Source organism: Curcuma longa, chromosome 8 (genome assembly GCF_044706935.1).
Source record: "Curcuma longa cultivar G26 ecotype Majalengka, Jawa Barat chromosome 8, ITB_CL_G26_1.1, whole genome shotgun sequence".
In the NCBI taxonomy this organism is placed as follows: Eukaryota; Viridiplantae; Streptophyta; class Magnoliopsida; order Zingiberales; family Zingiberaceae; genus Curcuma; species Curcuma longa.
This window is the reverse complement of record NC_133868.1, coordinates 3,933,127-3,939,870: the sequence shown is the minus strand read 5'-3', so window position 1 is coordinate 3,939,870 and position 6,744 is coordinate 3,933,127.

Below are 6,744 nucleotides of genomic sequence, written 5' to 3'. Positions count from 1 at the left end.
CTAACTTCTCACTTAAGTTACCTATTTATATTAAGTGGTAAATAGGTCCCAACTCGACTATAAATATATTCGGATCTCTTCTCTTTCAGCGGCCGCTGCTGGCACAATTGGTTCCCTCTATTCTGCTTAAGTCATAGGTCTCGGGTTCAATTCCCACGTAGACCCTTTAAGCGACTGATTTCTTTTTGCTACTTCCGACACTCCAAAAATTCTATAAAAATATGCATAAATTCCAGAAAATTCATATCATATTCCTAGAGTTAAATTGAGAAAATTTTCGGGCGTTACATCCGTAGAGGTGACTAATCCAAGGATCCACACGCACGCACACACCCGATGCACTATGAATCTTCTCCTTCTCGAAATCCTCGAAGGCGGAGAAACCTTTACAACTTTTCAGATCTCCTCAAAAATGATATGAAATATTATTTAGGAGGAGAGGAAGAGTGCAGAGAATAGAGAACAAACAAGTTCTCAGAAGAAGCACAAAAGAATAAAAGAATAGCGTAAAAATTAAGTTGTTCTCGTGCAGGCTTCTTTTATAATCTCTGCAACATCAGTCGACTGCTGGCAGGGCCAGTCGACTGATGCCTTCAATCGGCAACAAAATCTCGCATTAAAGCGCATTAAATGCTTGCCTATTTTCTGCAACGTTCAAATAGCAGTCGACTGTCCAAGACCAGTCGACTGGAAACAGTCGACTCACCATAACACCAGTCGACTGACCAGTCATTTTATTCATTAATTGCATCAAAGTCACTATGTTCACATGCATTGGTTCTAGCATTCCTAAGTTCTTCTTTTAAAGCCTTAACTCTAGACTTGGATTTATCCAAAGAATTTTTAAGATAGGTAATAGTACGAAAAAGTAATTTTTGTTTATTCCTATCCATTACCTCATCCTCGCTAGAGGAGGATTCGTCTTCACTTGATGATGCTTCATTGCTTGAGGTATCCGACTCATCTCTATGTGCCATGAGAGCCATGTGTCATGTGATGTGGCAAGTCTCTTCCTCATCATCTGAGGACTCACTGCTCGAGTCATCCCATTTAGCTTGTGCCACCATCACCTCCTTCTTGCTTTTGTCTTTCCTCTTCTTCTCTTTAGGTTCTTCCTTTTTCTTTAGGTTTGGACAGTTCGGCCTTATGTGTCCCTTCCTGTTGCACTCATAACAGGTAACGTCAGTACTAAAACTTGAACTTTGACCGTTACCTTGAGGCGGTGTAAACATCTTCTTAAAGTTTCTCTTTGTGAATTTTCTGGATCTCCCCATCATCTTCTTCACATAATGAGCCATCTCTTTGGATGTCATTTCTTCATCGCTATCTGAAGAGTCTTGCTCAGACTCTGATGACTCCTTCTTTTCTTTCTTTTTCTTCTTCTTCTCCTTATCTGCAATCAAAGCTACACCTTTCTCTTTTATGGCCATATTAGCTTGTTCATGCAATTGTAATTCATAAAACAATTCATCTAATTTAACAATTGATAAGTCCCTTGATACTTTATACGCATCTACCATCGATGCCCATAAAGTAGTTCGAGGGAAGGCTTGTAGAACATACCTTACAAGATCGCGATTATCGATCTTTTCGCCAATAACATGGAGACCATTCACGATCTCTTTAAACCTTCCGTGCATTTGGCTTACACTTTCGGTTGATCTCATCGCGAAGGACTGTAGTTGACTCACCAAGAGATCCTTCTTGGCTCGTCTAGATTCGGTTGATCCTTCATTAAGTTCGATGAGTTTCTCCCATAACTCCTTGGCCGAATTAAACGGTCCGACCTTGCTTAGTTGTTCCTTTGATAATCCGCATTGTAAGGTCGTTGTTGCTTTTGCATTGGCTTGTGCCTTTTTGCACTCTTCTTTCGTCCAGTCTTTTGTAAGGAGAGTTTTCCCCGCTGCATCTTTGGGTGTCTCGAACCCATCTACAATGCTAAACCAGTTTTCAATGTCATTCATGAGATAATACTCCATGCTACCTTTCCAATAGGCGAAGTCATTTCCGTCGAAGTACGGTGGTCGTGCAGTGCTATAACCCTCTTGGAACACCATGAGTTGCTCCGGTTGATTGTTAGACCTTCCGAAACTTTCCGGGCTCTGATACCACTTGTTAGGATCGGTACGTTCGCTAGAGAGGGGGTAAATAGCATTTTTCGAATCTTTCTTCGAAGTTTCTCTGCAAGAGTGTTAGTGGAAGCAAAAATATAATAGAGAAACAATAGATCAATGCTAACCCGGTTTGTTTACTTGGTATCCACCTCCGCAGAGGTGACTAATCCAAGGATCCACACGCACGCACACACCCGATGCACTATGAATCTTCTCCTTCTCGAAAATCTTGAAGGCGGAGAAACCTTTACAAGCTTGTTGTTCTCCTCAAAATGATATGAAATAATGTTTAGGAGGAGAGGAAATAAGCACAAAGCAGAGAACAAAATATTCTCAGAAGAAGCACAAAGAAATGAAAGAATGGTAAAATTCCTGAATTGATTTCGAGCAGGCTTCTTTTATTTCTCTTCGTCATCAGTCGACTGCTGGCAGGGCCAGTCGACTAATGGGCTTCAACGGTAACAAAATCTGCAATAAATGCTTGCATTATTTTGCCAACGTTTGAATTGTAGTCGACTGTCCAAGACCAGTCGACTGGCATCAGTCGACTCACCATACTCCAGTCGACTGCCCAGTCGACTCCTGTCTTCCTCTGGCTCGACTGAACTCTCGGGATGATTCTGATTTATGAGCAGTCGACTGCTGGCAGGGCCAGTCGACTGGTGAAGCTGAAAAATCACATTTCAGCTTCTCTTGACCTGGACCTCGGCCTTCAAACATCTCCCACAGCCTCGTGCCTCCCCTGGATGCTCCATCATCCTCGCACTTGCTTGAGATGCTTCCATCAGCTTCGTCATGTCAAGTCCTTTGCCAAGACACCGCTTGGACTTCTCCTTTGCCAAGACCACCCACCTTGGAATTTTCCTCGCTAAGACCACGCTTGGGCTTTTCCTTTGCCAAGACCAACCTTGGACTTTTTCTCGCCAATACCACGCTTAGACTTTTCCTTTGCCAAGACCAACCTTGGACTTTTTCCCTTGCCAAGACTACGCTTGGACTTTTCCTTTGCCAAGTCTTCAACCTGGACTTTCCTGCAAACTTGCATTAACATGTTGGATCACAGATATTGCCTAACTTCAAATATGGTTTAGCCAAACATTGAAACTCAATGCACTTGGGGCAAGATTGCACCAACAACAAGCATCCCCAATTAGTCTAGTCGAAGGAGGTGTAGTCCGACTGACTAATAGATTTGTTATCAGGATACCTTGATGAGGTGGCATAAGACAAAGTCGTGAGCTTAGGGCTCAGTGTTCCACAGGTCTGTCGTAAGGCAAAGTCGCGAGCTCGGGGCTCGATGCTCCGGGCCTGTCATATGGCAAAGTAGTGAGCTCGAGGCTCAGTGCTTCGGGCCTGTTGTAAGGTAAAGTTGTGAGCTCGGTGCTCCAAGCCTATCGTAAGGCAAAGTTGTTAGTACCGATGGAATCAAAATATCTCCACAATGGTATAATATTGTCCACTTTGGGCCTAAACCCTCATGACTTTGTTCTTGGGCTCTCCTCAAAGGCCTCATACCAATGAAGATACTTTCCATCCTTTTAACCCCATGATCTTTTCCATGTACTTTAGATGTGAGACTATATTTGCACCCTTGCAATCCAATAATCCCCCCCTCAAACAAAGGACCATAGGTCTCCCTCAACGTCGTTTTTGATGTCTGAATCCTCGACCCACCAGGACTTTTTACCCCTCGGTCTACCTGACGTACTAGGACTTCCCACCTAGTCGCAACTAGGACTTTTTGTTGGGTTGCAAGGGTGCAAACATAGTCCCACATCTAAAGCACATGGAAAAGATCATGGGGTTAAAAGGATGAAAAGTATCTCCATTGGCATGAGGCCTTTTGGGGAGAACCCAAGAACAAAGCCATGAGGGCTTAGGCCCAAAGTGGACAATATCATATCATTGTGGAGATACAAACATCCTTTTGGACCCAACAAGTGGTATCAGAGCAAGGCCGCTCTTCACCGGACTAACCGCCGGATGAGCCATGATTCAGATCTAACCATGTGGTTTGAACCTTAAACAAAGGAAGTGGGTGCTCTCGTGTCTGAATCAAGAGGACCAAACACCAGGTGAGAAGTCCTAGTAGGTCGGGTGGACCGAGAGGCAAAAAGTCTTAGTTGCGGCTAGGTGAGAAGTCCTAGTAGGTCGGATGGACCGAGGGGCAAAAATTCCTGGTGGGTCGAGGATTCAAACATCAAACGGAGGCTTTCCGTTTGAGGGGGGCCTATGGTCCTTTGTTTGAGGGGGAGATTGTTGGGTTGCAAGGGTGCAAACATAGTCCCACATCTAAAGCACATGGAAAAGATCATGAGGTTAAAAGGATGAAAAGTATCTCCATTGGCATGAGGCCTTTTGGGGAGAGCCCAAGAACAAAGCCATGAGGGCTTAGGCCCAAAGTGGACAATATCATATCATTATGGAGATACAAATATCCTTTTGGACCCAACACTTTTTGCCCCTCGGTCCACCCGACCTACTAGGGCTTCTCACCTGGTGTCTGGTCCTCTTGATTCAGACACGGGAACACCCATTTCCTTTGTTTAAGGTTCAAACCACATGGTTAGATTTAGATCATGACTCATCCGGTGGTTAGTCCGGTGAAGAGCGGTCTCGCTCTGATACCACTTGTTAGTACTGATGGAATCAAAATATCTCCACAATGGTATGATATTGTCCATTTTGGCCTAAACCATCATGGCTTTGTTCTTGGGCTCTACCCAAAAGACCTCATACCAATGGAGATACTTTCCATCCTTTTAACTCCATGATCTTTTCCATGTACTTTAGATGTGGGACTATGTTTGCACCCTTGCAACCCAACAAAAGTCGCGAACTCGAGGCTTGATGCTCTAGGCCTGTCGTAAGGTAAAGTCGCGAGCTTGAGGCTCGGTGCTCCGTGCTTGTCGTAAGGTAAAGTTTCAAGATTGGGGCTCGGTGCTCCGAGCCTATCATAAGGCAAAGTCATGAGCTTGGAGTTCGGTGCTCCGGGCCTATCGTAAGAGAAAGTCTCGAGCTCGGGGCTCGGTGCTTCGGGCTTGTCATACGGCCAAGTCGTGGGCTCGAGGCTTGGTGCTTCATGCCTGTCGTAAAGCAAAGTCCGAGCTCGGGGCTCGGTGTTCCGGCCTGTCGTAAGGCAAAGCTGCGAGCTCAGGGCTCGGTGTTTCGGCTTATTGTAAGGCATAGTTGCGAGCTCGTGGCTTGGTGGGCCTGTCGTAAGGCAAAGTCATGAGCTCGGGGCTCGGTGTTCTGGCCTATCATAAGGAAAAGGCACGAGCTCGAGGCTCGATGTTTTGACCTGTCGTAACGCAAAGTCGCGAGCTTAGGGCTCGGTGCTCCAGACCTGTCGTAAGGCAAAGGAGCAAGCTCGGGGCTCAGTGCTTCAGACCTGTTGTAAGGCAAAGTTGCGATCACGGGGCTCGGTGTTCCGACCTGTTATAAGGCAAAATCACGAGCTTGGGGCTCGGTGTTTCAGTCTGTCATAAGACAAAGTCGTGAGCTCGGAGCTCGGTGTTCCGTCCTATCGTAAGGCAATGTTGCGAGCTCAAGGCTCGGTATTCCGAGCCTGTCATAAGGCAAAGTCACAAGCTCGAGGCTCGATGTTCCGGGCCTATCATAAGGCAAAGTCGCGAGTTTAGGATTCGATGTTCCATGCCTGAGAGTTTTGAAGCACTTCAATATTAAATTTATAAAGCAATACTGTAAAGATTGATGCCCTGATGAATGAATTAAGATAAATAGAGAAGAAGATATCCTGATCATTCACAGAGAGTATAACAGAATGCCCATCTCAATGATGAATCAGCCTATAATATCCATTAATTTTTGTGCACCGTCCGCGACTATGTCCAAGTCTAGAGAGATTGAACCCTGATAAAGGTAATTGTTGATGGATGCTGCTGGTCCGAGACCAAGATAGTTTTTGAAAGCACCTGAGAGTTTCTAGAAACACTTCAGGTGAACAAATATTAAATGAAGCAATACTGTAAGGATTAGTAATCTAATGAATGAATTATAAGATAAAGAGTGTTAAAGAAAATATTCTAATAATCCGGAGAGAGACTTATGCTCAACTAATGTTGAGGCTCTACTTTAATAATGGTAGGAATGACTCCTTGTCTGATAGCATTTGCTAGATAGTATATATCTTGAGTCGACATCATCATTATTGCAGTGATAACCAAATCATTTTTTGTCCTTCCAAAAAATTACACTTCATTAGATCTTGTAGAAAGCATTCTCCAATGTTCTTGCTTGAGATCACCTATGGATGAGTCACCGTTTAAAGATGGTGAAGTCACGCAAGACCCGCAGATGGTGGAGCTCCTGTCAGACATCAAATATTACGCGTGCCCTTTTGACAGCGGTCTGGGCAAAAGTGTTGACTCGGAGAGTCTGGACTGACGGAGGGGCCAACCTCTAGCTATGAGATCACAAATTCACTTGGGAGCAAAGATAATGGAGCTCACAGTGGGGAGCTGAGTGGGAGATCGACAACTGGGTTAGAGGGGAGAGCTCAGGTGGTCACTTAGAGGAGAGCTTGGGTGGTGAAGAGTGCTTGGGCATAGAGTGCGGGGCCTTGAGCCGAGCTAGGTGATGAGTCAAGCTAGGTGAAGAGCTAGCTGTG